The following is a 12,346-nucleotide window of genomic DNA, read 5'->3' as shown; positions in this document are numbered from 1 at the left end:
GAAAAGCCATTTAAGTGTTTTTAAAATGGTAATTTGGAAAGGTTCTTTTAAAAATTTAGGGGCGAGTTGAAAACGGTGGGAATACTACCTAGGTTCCCCCGACGAAAGCAACCCTAAGCTTTCCCTGAATGCCGGGTCCTGACCAAACCAGACACTAGACCTCTATCTCAGTTAGAGCGTCGTGTCCTGACCTGGCCGATGGTTGGGTGGGACTTGGCCCCCCTAGACCACCAAGTAACACGAATTAAGCGTCTGTTCGGAGGTAGCTTAGTGTTGAGATCCTGATTCCGTAGTTCTGCTCTTGGTTTACCGGTGTGGGAGGTAGGCTTCGTACCTGTAACAAAACGGCATTTACGAAATCATTTTTGAACAGCTGTATGTTTGAAAAGTTTATCTTCAGAATTATCATCATCAGCATTTTAGCCTACTGTTTTGTAGTACTACCTAGGCTAGCTAATACCTACCTACTAGGATGCTGTTCTTCGGTCAGTCATTTCACTCATGTACATACCTACCTATTCTTTTGAATTGTCAGTTCCTTATTACTACAGGTTTTGAATAGCCATAGCTATCTGTTGCCTTATGGGTATGTGATAGTATGACAATTTTTCCCTCGCCATTGACTAGTTTTCCCACAGGTCAATTTGTGTACAGTACAGCGTTCACATTACATGTAAGCCTAGGGTAAATGACTTGAGTGCCCACACAGCAGCCACCACTCTTGGAATGTGGTCACTTCCCTAAAAAGTGCTTGAATTGTGCCATTATTTCGCACGGTACCAGTGGCTTGCCCTTTTCTCGTGTTCTGAAGAATATGTCGGACTGTAAGACTGATGTAGACTCATCAGGACCACATTTGTGTCTTTCTACCTTTGGGTCTTTTCTGCCCACAAGTCCGTGGAACTTTTTTTTCCTTGGACCTTTGGTGGGTGCTCAAAAAGTTGTTTTCTTTCCCAGCTTCTTTAAGAACACAAGTTGCATCTCGCCTAAGTGTGCGGTTCTAGAGATGAGAAAGATTCGAGAGTGACTGGCATCTCCTTTGTCTCCTTCCTCATCCTTCTGCTTCTCTTCCGTCAGGTTGAGAATAGGACTCGAACCTACACTTCATGTACTGGCACCTGATGCAGTAAGTTTATACGTCGTACTTCTGTTCTATTTTTCTTGTTAGAATTATAAAAGCAATCCTGCTCCTTCCTCCAGGAAGAAGAGGAAGGAGACTCAACCAGAAGCAGCCCAGGTGTGCTGAACTCTAGTGTAGGAACAAATCACAATTTATGAGAGTAGTAAATTGTGTTTTTCCTAACTATACAAACCTGAGGTCCTTTGCACTAATCCCCACCTCATGCCACCCCTTAATCAGAAACCTGGGCCAAAAGGTCAAGTGCAATGTTTACATCCAGGGTGGTGGGAACTGTATGGTATTACTGCCTAACCACCTTGTTCAAGAGTTTTAACAGCTGTGTTCTAGCTTCGTCGTAAGCAATTCCTGTTGTAAAGGACCTCAGGTGTGTTTAGTTAGGAAAGATACAATTTACTTTTAAAAATTGTGATTTTGGGAGTAGAATATGTCCTTGTATCCCACCTCCTATCAATGTGAGAATCAGCTATGTAATTGATAGTAAGTTAAACATACAAAAATGAAATTTTCATAGCAAAATACTTTTTGTATATATGTACTTACCAAGTAATTACAGATTCGAGACCCACCCGCCTCCCCTTGCAAGAACATAAGGCACAAACAAGTTGACAGGCCTTTACCTAGTTGTTTCTCTCTCCCCAGACAGTGGGCGGGGCTAGTTCTAGTAGTTCCTACATCAAAATAAAGGAATTGCTACGTAGATTTCAAATTTTAGCTGCCCTTAGTTAGAAACTATAACATTAGGATATACTTGGTAAAGTATGTACAAAAAGTTATTTTATAAAAATGTTGTTTTAAAATATTAATAAAAGTTCCACCAATTCCCAATGATCATTGTATGCAAATAGATGTTTCATGGTTCACATGGTCAAAGGCTGTACTAAGATATAAACTGACTGTGCTTGCCCCTGTACCCTTGTCAAGGGCACCATGCAAGATGGTAGATGTATATAGACCAAATTGCATCACAAATACCAAGGCCTTTACAAAATCTACTGACCATTTCAAGCCATGCGATGCAAAGGTTTTCTTAAATATCTTTTTAAATATCAACTGTATCTTCCTGAAAACTTGGCACAGCATGTTTACACCTTCCACTAATATATGGCAATATAATTAAGTACCTGGAATTAATAATTAAGGCACTTTACTTAGAAAATTTTCGATTTCCTCAGTATTAGTTGTAAATATACGAACACCTGTCGTTGGCTTAGCCAAAGAGTTAGGAAAGAAGCCCCGCCCACTCCTCTCTTTCTTACTCTGTCTGATACTTATGAATGGAATAGTGTACTACCATAAGTTTTTTTTTACGTTTTAAAACTTACACTAACTACCATTTATTACTGATTACTTTTCATAAAGCCATTTGTATGTTTTTATTTATCATGTACCTTTCTTATCTATTTCCATGAGAATGGTGTGGTAGTGGCAACTTTAGATTATTATTGGAGATATAAATATGGAAGGAAAAAAACAGATCATAGTTTATTTAAAAGTAAGATGACTATATACATTATTTCATTATATATATCCAATAAAGTATGTACAATATATACAGAAATTTTAGAGGTTTTGAAGTAAATTTTTGCAGTAACCATGAAAACAGCATAAATAACAAAATAAAAAACTGGTGGATAAATATATAAAAACTTATCAATTACATGACTATATACACACACGTACAAAGATATTTCAGCTCACTCCCCATCACTGTCTAAAAACAGATTGTCCTCGTCATCACTGGCGACGTTGACAACGATTGGATCTATGCAATCCTGGACGTTGTCAGTAAGCCAGTATTCGTTCTCGAAAGCTTGACTTCGTTGGACAGCTCCTTCCCACACCTGTTTAGTGACAGCAAGCCTTGCTTCCTCCAATCTGGCCTTTAGGTCTGCCCTGGTGAAATGCCGTAACGATGAACGTACATATAGCTTCATATGCGCCCATACCTGCTCGATGGCATTGAGTTCATGAGGGGCGGGTGGAAGCCGGACGACAATATAAACACACCTGAACAGCTTGTAACTACTGCCCCTCTAATTTTCAGCGGGAATATTTTCCAGTATATATATATACTTTAAATTAAGAAAAAGGTCATAATAATCTCCCAAAATAATAAAACACAAATAAACTTTATTGCATAAACTAATTTGGATACATAAAACAATAATCCATAAAGTAATTTAAAAATGTAAAACACTATACGTACGTCATAATCGTAATACGGTACACTTTCATTCATATTTTGTTAACAGTGTCCGAAAGTCTCGGTCAAATGCAAAGAAAATTGGAAATGTTCAAGAATAAAGTGCCATTATTAATAATTTTAGATATTTAGTTATATTGCCATACATAAGCGGAAGGTCTAAAACATGTTGGGCCAAAATTTCAAGAAGATACAGTTGCTATTTAAAAAGATATTTAAGAAAACCTATGCACCGCAGGCGTTGAAATGGTCAGTAAATTGTAATGCTGTTAGCAAATTATATTCAACAAGCCCACTAAGACGCTTAGAGAGCAGCTTGTCAAAAATAGTAGATAAAACGGTTAACTGAAACCGGCCTAAATTTCGAGACAGGAGGATAGACTTAAGGTATCTCTCAGGTAATACAGCAACTAGCTTTGTAAAAATAGTAATCTTATGAGCAGTGAAATCAGCAGTCTTCTTTAAAAAAAGATGGGAAATATACTGTTACGGTCTGTCACCGTAACTGTTGAGGCTCAGAAGCAAAGGTTTGACTTATCAAGGTTTGAAGGCTGTTGAACACAACTTAGGCTCTGGAAAGCATGACTGAGACAGTGCTGCCACACTGTTCACAAAATCTTGAGCGAAAAGTTCTGACTTCTACTTAGGGCAATATACAATACTCCTGTCAGCTCCTGAGTGATTATATAAGGTTAGACTACCACTTACGGTCATCACCACTGGAGAGTTGTATGTAATTTGGAAATTACAGAAGTAATTTTTCCCCACAAATTAGCAAATGGAACAGTGTCAGTGAGGTCTGCGAGATCTTTCCACTTTAGGGGTAAGTTTCCTATTTAAATAAAGAAAGTGGAAAGACAGTGGTTTGCATTTACTAAGGAACAAATATGACATTTTTGGAAGTTAAATGCATTTTTCCCCAACCTGGAGTCCTTTACTCAGGATAGAAAGCAGCTCAGCTGAATCTACCGGCTTATACATTCTTTAATACCGAGTTAGTTAACTACCAGGCTGGTAGTTACCTGCCCGGCGGTGGGAAAGCACAGACTTCCCACCGGCTCACTTAGTAGTCACTTTGATTACAGCCAGGACTTTGATGATGACCTCTAATATCAAGGGGATGGGTGTTTGGTAGGACCATACAAGTTAAGGCCTCCAGGTTTGTATGGTTGGAGAAAAATACAATTTACTTCCAAAAATGTCATTTGTTCTGATACCATATACAAACCTTCTGTCCTTTACTTAGGAGACTCATCCTAAAGTAGGGATGGAAGTCCTGTCTCGCTGGCTGAGAATGGAATCCAGGATGTCAGGACCTGGGCTTATAGGTCAGGGTCGTGGATCCTTCACCCTGTGAGCCATGGTAAATGCGACCTGATGGCTGATGGAATGGGCATTAAAGGCATGAGCATAGAACTTTCTCTGGCAACCAAAACCAGGCTATATAATTATAACGAGTTTGTTGGGTTGCAGCACACACCCCCTCGGAAAGGAGCTTGGAGATTGACTACAGAAAAACCACTAGTCGGACATGGAATGCTTACCAGTATTGAAATCTGTGCCGGAGAATGGGTTGTGATGCTGTAGCCCCAAGTAAGGGGGAAAGGTGAAGAGAAAATAGGCCAGTCATACTCTCACATTAACCCCTAGGCTGACACGGAACTTCGATCCTCGATTTGATACTTCCGACCTCTGAGTGCACGGAGGCAGCTAAACCATTTGCTGAGCAGCTACCACAGGACCAAGATCAGCTGTGTTGAGGCAACTGTGGGTACAGTCTTAAAGGTAGAAACCTGGTGAAAGTGGAAGGGCGAGACCATGTGCTGGCTTCCATCACCTGGGTTTCAGAGAAGTTCTTCTTGAAGGCAAGAGATGTGCTCATTTCACGCACATCATGATCCTTCACTCGACTAGTACCAGGAAGTGGGAAAGAGGGAGGGGAGAGGGCACGGTAAATCACCTCTTGATTCCAATGTGAAATGGTATTCCTCGTAACCCTCTTCTTTGAAAAACCAGTACAGGCGGTCCCCGGGTTACGACGGGGGTTCCGTTCTTGAGACGCGTCATAAGCCGAAAATCGTCGTAAGCCGAAACATCGTCAAAAATCCTAAGAAAACCTTACTTTTAATGCTTTGGGTGCATCGAAAATTATGTAAACTGCATTCTTATGGCATTTTTTTCATTAAAAAAAAAGCCCTCAAATATTGATTATTTTGCATTTTTGGTGTCATATTTCATCTCCCAGATGAGCATTGTAGGCATCGTAACCCTGGAACATGCGTCGTAACTCTGGAAATAACGTTATTGACAAGCGTCGTAACCTCGGAACGTCGTAAGCCGACACCGTCGTAACACGGGGACTGCCTGTACTCACAAAGAGATGGTGTAAGCTGGGTCGAGCGGAGCTGGTCCGTTGGAGATAGTGCCTCAGTGCTCTCATAGGACAGAAAAGTAGCTTATCTGGGTCTTCGGTTGCTGTGCATAGGCTCACAACCTGGAACGAAGAGAACCGAGAATTAACCTGGGCCGTATTCTCAGTTTTTGCAACAAACTTGGGACAAAGCTGAAGCAGGCATTAGTCCAGCGCTCAGTATGAGCAACAGGATAGGTTAGGCCATGAAGCTCGCTGTCTCGCTTGGAGGAAGCAAGGGCGAGAAGAAGAACCGTTTTCAGGGTGAGATCTCTGTCAGATGCCAGGGACAACAGTTCATAAGGAGCTCTCTTCAAAGACCTGAGGACAGCAACGATGTCCCAGGGAGGAGGCTTCACCAATACCGGAGTGCAACCCTGTTCAAAGCTTCGTATGATCATAGACGAGTTCCTCTGAGGAAGAGAGATCGATTCCCTTCAGTCTGAAGACTTGGCTCAAGGCCGAGCGATAGCCTTCTACCGCCGAGACTGAAAAGAGCTTCTCTCTCCGGAGGTAGAGCAAGAAGTCGGCAACCAAGGGGATAGAGGCTCGGTCACATCCTGAGGGTCCACAGCTCGATCAAGCCTGGATGAGATGGCATTCCTGCGCTTCAGAACAAGGTTGGCCCAAAGGTTGGCAAGTTGGTGGATTAAGAACTCCATAGCCTTACCACCTGACAAAATAAGGTCATGGAGTTGACAGGCCATGTCAGCTCTCTTGTCAGGCTGCTGTGGAGTCTTCGAGATGGCAAGAAAGCCCACCTTACTGCCCCAAAAGTCCAACCATGAAGCTGCTTGCAATGCTGCCATTGTGGTTTATTCGAGCTGTGACATCTCCTGGGAAGAGAGTGTCAAGGTCTGATGCAGAAGGGTCTGGAGTGTAACTCCAGGCGTCAATGATGTGATGGTAGCGTTTACCGGCAAGGGTGAAGGCTCAGCCTCCTGGGCCTCATAGTACTTCCTCTGCTTCTGAAAAGCAGAGGGGTGTAGTTTGGAGGACTGAGGTGCCCGCAGCGAGTCCTTCCTCGCTGAAACCTAGTTGTTGACCTTGGTCAGAGCCTCCCTTTTCAGGGATGACAAGGGCAGCTCAAACTGGGACCGAGCACCCTGAGGGGCACTACAAAGAAGGTCGAGTGTCGACATACAGCCTTTCGGAGAAGTAGTTGGGGCTTCTCCTGGGCCGTTCACCTTCCGGATGAGACCAATCATCTCGCGGGAGATGGTTTCAGCTGCCGTTTCTTCCAGAACTCTGGAGCAGCTGGTTCCGGAAGATAGCTAGCTGAATCGTTGGTTGCATTTGGAAGATCATCCTCCCTTTGCATTGATGCACCCTGGTGTGAATGAGAGGGGTCCAAGATAGAAGAAGGCCGAGTCTCTGGTTGTTCATGAGAGGCAGCAGAAGGCCCGGGAGCCGAGGCCCCCAGAGCCACAGGAACCTTTGGGGGCTCGGAATTGCGAGGGCAATTCTTAGATGCCTTCCAAAGGTCCTTTTCCCCCCATCGGACAGCCCCTTGCGAGAAGGGGAAGATGGAGTTGGAGGACACCTGTCTGCGTGTGGAGAGAGGGGAGATGGAGCCCTCTCTGCAGGCACTGTTGGAGCCATGTCAGGAGGAGCTCAGCCAGGTTCGAATTTGATGAGCGATATGCGGTAATTCTCCACAAGGGAGCGAGCCTGAGGAGACAGAACTTGAGAGGTTGGAGGCCTGGACTCATAAGGAGGAGTCACGGGATACATGTGTCTCCAATACGCCTCTCGCCTGCCGTTGAGCACTCGTAGCAGCCTGGGGATGGTAAATCCCCGTAACTTCTCTCCCAACTTCCTAGGATAGGAGTGACGACACCGGTACCCTTCGTCCGAGAGCTCACGAAGTCAGGGGTATTGGTCCAACCCTTGCGTTCAGCAAGAACTTCTCCATGGCACAGGTACTGAAGGCAGGGGTTTGGGCCAACCAGACCACCTTCACGTCTTTCTATCTTCGGGATATCGCCCACAGGTCCTTGGACACCTTTTCCTTTGGACCCGTGGTGGTTGCTCAACAAGTTGTGTAGCTCACCCAGCTCCCGAGTGGACAGAACAGCATCACATCCTTGTGTGACTGCGTGATTGGGCGAGCGAATGAGTGTGACTGGCTTCTCTTCCTCCCCCTTTCTCTCCTCTACCTGAGGGCAGAGGGCTGCGGTCGTCACTACGCTGGACAGGAGGCCGATGCAGGTAAGCTACTCGACTGAGCTCCGTCCTATCCCTTTCAGTAAGGATAGGAGCGGTTATTCACCACTCCCCTAACAAGGGGGGAGTGGATGCCAACAAGAGACAAACCCATGACCTTATTTTGGCTCTTGAAGTAGGAACTAGTTCATGCTTGCTATTCATAAGAGGCACGGTTGCCTCCCTCTTATGAATTTGGTCCAGAGGTCTGACCACTGATCCTGTGGTGCACACCCCGATCAGCTGGGCAGAGGCTAGGATCCCTCCCTCTGCTCTCATGACCAGAGAGGGAACCAAGGTCGGACGAACACCAGTCTGTTCTTAAGACACAGATTCCACCCACCAATAAGTGAGTCTTCCATATGTTAAAGGACCGAAAGGTTTGTATGACGTATCGGAACAAATAACAATTTGTCGAAAATTGTATTTTTCTTAACTATACAAACCTCACTCTGTTCCTGGGCCTAAAGCAAAGTGAAGCTTCACCTCCCAGCCAGGCGGGACACCTGACTACTGGACAAGCAGTTAACTACCGAACCTCCTTGTTCAAAGCTCACGACCGGTTCCAGCTGCCGCTGATTAAAGGACCTCAGGTTTGTATAGTTCGGAAAAATAAAATTTTTGACAAATTGTTATATTAGCCGGTAGCTTCAGCTGAGCTGCAATCTATCCTAAGTAAAGGACGGAAGGTTTGTATATGGTGTAGGAACAAACAAAATTTAACAATATTTTTTTTTCCTTGAATAACCCCAGCTCAACTATCCCTTCATAGTCCTTGGTAGAACAGGAAAACGTGCCGGATTACAACCTGGTGAGTGGGCAGTATGGTGCTACTTACCTACCTACCACAAATTACCCACCTTATTGTGTACTTAGTTGCAGTTACCATTTTCAGCTTGCTTGGGAATTATGTGTGAAAGGATCTGATGTGTATATCTAGGAAAAATACAAATTGTCTTTAAAATTTTGTATATTTGACTGAATATAATACAATTTGATTAATTCTTTATGAACTTATGAAATGTAAATGTTGCATATGACTTTGACTGGATATAATACAGATTGATTAATTCTTTATCATTCAATGAAATGTAGGTATTGCATATGACCTCAAATTAGAAATTGTGATTTCTTCAGTTACTGTTATTGCATTACATACTATATCCATAATGAAAAGTATTTAACAATGATTTTGGAATTACAAAATAGTCAGAGCATTCCTAGGTATCAGGAGTTAACTATGGTAACTAGTGAATAATGATGGAAATTGTAAATCAACAAGGAAATATACATATGCAGTATATACATGCATAGACTAGACAGACTGTAGAGTTGCAAGTTCCTTTCCATGGCCTGGGGCATGAGATGATAACTGTAGACCTCAGAAGATTCTTCTCCAAATGAATATGATCATATTTTCATGGTTTTAGGAGAACCTGGAGGACACCTCATGCCAGTTTATTTGTGGTGGCATTCTGTTGTAAGTTGTCTATTTCATTTGCCCTTCTCTGATTAGGAAGCTTGAAAAGCTGATGCCATAATAATATATATACTGTGGAATTGAATGGGATCATACATCTTCCCTCCTTTCATTTCTGTTTAACAGTTTATGCTGATGTGTTATTCCTATATATCATCATGAAGAGCAGGATCCCTCTCTTTTTAGGGGACCTTCACAAGAGCAAGGTCTAGATCCAGGACCTAAACCCTTCTGCTTAGGGGTTATCCAGCCCCCCCCTTTTTTTAAATAATTTTCTGACAACACGAGATTGTCTCCTAACACATGAATAGATCATCACCATGCCAAATGGATCATCTTCTGTACTTAATATTATAGGAGGAGGGTCTCTCCCTTTACTTTTACTACTCTTCTGCATAATTGTGGGTAGTTTTGTCTATCCAGAGAGAAGAATCTTTCAGGCATCCATGCTATGTGAACTTTTCAACCAAACTGTAAATTTAGAACTTGGTAAACTCAGCTTTCAGTGACGCTCCTTCTAAGCAAGGCCTTTATCACTTGCCATCTTAGGATGGCTCCTTATAAACCTATTAACAGGGCATTCCAAAGAAATTTACTGTGAAGCCTCCCTTATAACCTATTACCTATGACACTCCCAGGAGAGTGAGCAACATAATTCACAGCTCTTACAAGTTGTTACTTTAGAAAAATGGTATTAGGGTCACTTTCAAAACTCATCTTTTCATGTATATATGATTCTGTTCATAACTTCAGCCTTTGATTATAACAACAACCTTTACAGTTGTATATTGTTAGATAGATCTATAAGCTCTCAGAAAATGCATAGTTTATGGTATGTATTGTTTCTACATACCAAATTAGATGCAAGTTTATTCCAAAATGTATGCAGTTTTGATGGATAAATCAATGTTGACTTTTCAAAGAAGTATGGTAAGAATATATAAAATAGGAAGGAGTAGCCAATTTTTCATTCAGTTATACACTATACATAGCATAATGTTATTTGGTTATGAAAATTTCTCATTACAGTTAGCACACTTTATAACAGACAAGTTTACTGAGATTAGGAAAAATGTCCAGTTTTTAAAAAATTTGTAATCCTTTTTTTTTATTGGGCCAAAATATGCACATAATACATGAAAATCAAACAGTTATTTTGTGTATTGGAAAAATTGTTGTGCAGACTTACAAAAAACAATAAACTTTACTTATTTACATTCATTGCCTTAATAAAGGAACCTAATTAATTAGTACAATTTTAGTTGTCCGAAACATCACATGTTTCAACTCAATAATTTTGTCTTTACCAAAACTTTCATGACTTCAAATTTCTGGAAAATAAATTTGAAATCCCTAAATATAACTCCTCAGGAATTTGTGACTCAAAAATTAACTTTGTTGCATTAAATAAAACATTGCTTTATTGATTTTAAATGAAAGTAATGAAATGTCCAAAACATCACACATTTTTTAGTCCTTCATTTCTTGAATTTCCTATCAACATGCACAATAACTGATTTGTTCCACCCAATGTGTCATTGAGAAATTGGAATTGGGTCAGGGAACAGGTCAATTATGGTCTCTGCTGATATCTGGATGATATTGTCTTATGTGGCGGTCTAAATTCCCCAAAATCCCCAGTACCTGCTGCCTCCATGCGCTTCACAATAAGATGTTTGATTTGGCTTTCCAATCTCTTGCCTTGAAATTTTGAAAGCAAAGTTATTGCATTTTGAACATTTGAAAAATTCTACAAAGTGCAATAATTAGTGTGATGTTTTGGACGACATTTTACTTTCAAATAATGACATCTTAGTAATTTCAAATAATGACATCTAAGTACTACACTGCATTCAAATTAACTTGATAGCCTCTGTGACATGGACTAAAACAATTTTTAACTAATTGCAAGATTCTCATTCCAGCGTCATATATTAGCATACAAATGAATAAAACTTGGTATGAAAAACACATGTAGGTTTTATGTAAAAAATTATATTCTTACCTGGATACCAGTCACCTAGCTACTCCACTGCAGTAAAGTGGTTGATATGGAGATCATGAAATGTATCTTGAGAATCGTCAGCATCTTCCTGCTCTGATGAAGGTGCTTCAAGTTTCAAATTGTGTACGATATCAAAGTGATTGGAAGATTGGTCAAACTTGAAGTTGAGACAATATTCACATGAACATGCTCCCCCCTAGTGCCTATCACTCCAGGTCTGACTTGAAATACTTGGCAAATTGCTTGGTGTGTGTTTGATAGGATTGTAGTCTTTGTCATTTTCTGACAAAATGGCATCATCTTTATCTAGATAATGAAAAATGCGCCTGTGTAACTTGATATGTGCGTCCAACATACTCCAACTTTTCTTTACATTATTCATGAACCTGCTTGACTGACAAAAATATAATTTCATCTGAATGTACAGACTGATCAAGTTGAACTTTTACTGTCCCTCCAGCTCCATCACCTATTGACTCTCCATGCCCAGATTCCCAGTACAGTAATACTACCTTGAGATATGAATATAATTCGTCCCAGCACCAAGCTCCTAAGTCAGTTTGCTCGTATCTCAATTCAATTTTTCCCATATAAGATAACTGACAAAAATTTAAACCATTCCGGCCCTCCAAAACACCCAAATCAATGATAACAATGGAAAAAACATGTTTTTAATTGCTTTACTGTATAGACATACTGTACACACAAAATGGTATACATGTAATAAATGATTACTGTGATATGAAATGAAATGTGATTTTATTATGAGTTCTTACCTTCGAGACAAACGATAGCAGCTAACAGCGGTGTGTGCGGAGGAGGGAGGGAGAGAGAGTTGGATGGTACTGTATTTAATACAAGTTTCTCAGTAATGTCATGCTTCATCTCCATTGTCATCATTT

General features: G+C 41.2%; 1 protein-coding gene across 5 annotated transcripts in view; it reads left to right on the top strand.

The window, feature by feature from the left end:
* Nucleotides 1-12,346, top strand: part of LOC135218426 (protein arginine N-methyltransferase 7-like) — a 261,517-nt gene that overhangs the window by 308 nt on the left and 248,863 nt on the right. The window contains exon 1 of one of the 5 annotated variants that reach the window (XM_064254741.1): nt 106-321. The exons of the other annotated variants lie outside the window; for them this stretch is intronic. The gene's annotated coding sequence lies outside the window, so the exon portion shown is untranslated. Of the gene's footprint in view, nt 1-105; nt 322-12,346 lie in introns of those variants that run through there. 5 annotated transcript variants of the gene reach the window in all.

The sequence above is a fragment of the Macrobrachium nipponense genome, chromosome 9 (assembly GCF_015104395.2).
Source record: "Macrobrachium nipponense isolate FS-2020 chromosome 9, ASM1510439v2, whole genome shotgun sequence".
Taxonomy (NCBI): Eukaryota; Metazoa; Arthropoda; class Malacostraca; order Decapoda; family Palaemonidae; genus Macrobrachium; species Macrobrachium nipponense.
Note: the sequence above shows the minus strand (reverse complement) of the source record. Positions and strands in the feature narration are given on the sequence as shown.